The following is a 2500-nucleotide window of genomic DNA, read 5'->3' as shown; positions in this document are numbered from 1 at the left end:
GACCGGGACAGGGTCAGAGAGAGAGAGAGAGAGACCGGGACAGGGACAGAGAGAGAGAGAGACCGGGACAGAGAGAGAGAGAGAGAGACCGGGACAGAGAGAGAGAGAGAGACCGGGACAGAGAGAGAGAGAGAGACCGGGACAGAGAGAGAGAGAGAGACCAGGACAGAGAGAGAGAGACCGGGACAGACAGAGAGAGAGAGACCGGGACAGAGAGAGAGAGACCGGGACAGAGAGAGAGAGAGAGAGAGACCGGGACAGAGAGAGAGAGAGAGGGAGACCGGGACAGAGAGAGAGAGAGAGGGAGACCGGGGACAGAGAGAGAGAGACCGGGACAGACAGAGAGAGACCGGGACAGAGAGAGAGAGAGAGAGACCGGGACAGAGAGAGAGAGAGAGAGGGAGACCGGGACAGGGATAGGGACAGAGAGAGAGAGAGAGACAGGGACAGGGAGAGAGCGAGAGACCGGGACAAGGACTGGGACAGGGACAGAGAGAGAGAGAGACCGGGACAGAGAGAGAGAGAGAGACCGGGACAGAGACAGAGACACAGAGAGAGAGAGAGAGAGAGAGAGAGAGACCGGGACAGGGACAGAGAGAGAGAGACCGGGACAGGGACAGAGAGAGAGAGAGAGAGAGACCGGGACAGGGACAGAGACAGAGAGAGAGAGAGACCGGGACAGGGACAGGGACAGAGAGAGAGAGACCGGGACAGGGACAGAGAGAGCGAGAGACAGGGACAGAGAGAGCGAGAGACAGGGACAGAGAGAGCGAGAGACAGGGACAGGGAGAGAGCGAGAGACCGGGACAGGGACAGAGAGAGAGGGACAGGGACAGAGAGAGAGAGAGAGACCGGGACAGGGACAGGGGAGAGAGCGAGAGACCGGGACAGGGACTGGGACAGAGAGAGAGAGCGGGACAGGGACAGAGAGAGAGAGAGAGAGAGAGAGCGGGACAGGGACAGAGAGAGAGAGAGAGAGAGAGACCGGGACAGGGACAGAGAGAAGAGAGACCGGGACAGGGACAGGGACAGAGAGAGAGAGACCGGGACAGGGACAGAGAGAGAGAGAGGGACAGGGACAGAGAGAGAGAGAGACCGGGACAGGGACAGAGAGAGAGAGAGACCGGGACAGGGAGAGAGAGAGAGAGAGAGAGACCGGGACGGAGAGAGAGAGAGAGAGACCGGGACAGAGAGAGAGAGTGAGAGAGAGACCGGGACAGAGAGAGAGAGTGAGAGAGAGACGGGACAGAGAGAGAGAGAGAGACCGGGACAGGGTCAGAGAGAGAGAGAGAGAGACCGGGACAGGGACAGAGAGAGAGAGAGACCGGGACAGAGAGAGAGAGAGAGAGAGAGAGACCGGGACAGAGAGAGAGACCGGGACAGAGAGAGAGAGAGAGACCAGGACAGAGAGAGAGAGAGAGAGACCGGGACAGAGAGAGAGAGAGAGACCGGGACAGAGAGAGAGAGAGAGACCGGGACAGACAGAGAGAGAGAGAGAGACCGGGACAGAGAGAGAGAGAGAGAGACCGGGACAGAGAGAGAGAGAGAGGGAGACCGGGACAGGGATAGGGACAGAGAGAGAGAGAGAGACAGGGACAGGGAGAGAGCGAGAGACCGGGACAAGGACTGGGACAGGGACAGAGAGAGAGAGAGACCGGGACAGAGAGAGAGAGAGAGACCGGGACAGAGACAGAGACACAGAGAGAGAGAGAGAGAGAGAGAGACCGGGACAGGGACAGGGACAGAGAGAGAGAGACCGGGACAGGGACAGAGAGAGAGAGAGAGAGAGACCGGGACAGGGACAGAGACAGAGAGAGAGAGAGACCGGGACAGGGACAGAGACAGAGAGAGAGAGAGACCGGGACAGGGACAGGGACAGAGAGAGAGAGACCGGGACAGGGACAGAGAGAGCGAGAGACAGGGACAGGGAGAGAGCGAGAGACCGGGACAGGGACAGAGAGAGAGGGACAGGGACAGAGAGAGAGAGAGAGACCGGGACAGGGACAGGGAGAGAGCGAGAGACCGGGACAGGGACTGGGACAGAGAGAGAGAGCGGGACAGGGACAGAGAGAGAGAGAGAGAGAGAGAGACCGGGACAGGGACAGAGAGAGAGAGAGACCGGGACAGGGACAGGGACAGAGAGAGAGAGACCGGGACAGGGACAGAGAGAGCGAGAGACAGGGACAGAGAGAGCGAGAGACAGGGACAGGGAGAGAGCGAGAGACCGGGACAGGGACAGAGAGAGAGGGACAGGGACAGAGAGAGAGAGAGAGACCGGGACAGGGACAGGGAGAGAGCGAGAGACCGGGACAGGGACTGTGACAGAGAGAGAGAGCGGGACAGGGACAGAGAGAGAGAGAGAGAGAGAGAGACCAGGACAGGGACAGAGAGAGAGAGAGACCGGGACAGGGACAGAGAGAGAGAGACCGGGACAGGGACAGGGACAGAGAGAGAGAGAGACCAGGACAGGGACAGAGAGAGAGAGAGACCGGGACAGGGA

Source organism: Mustelus asterias, chromosome 17, assembly GCF_964213995.1.
Source record: "Mustelus asterias chromosome 17, sMusAst1.hap1.1, whole genome shotgun sequence".
Classification (NCBI taxonomy): Eukaryota; Metazoa; Chordata; class Chondrichthyes; order Carcharhiniformes; family Triakidae; genus Mustelus; species Mustelus asterias.
This window is presented reverse-complemented; position numbering follows the sequence as displayed.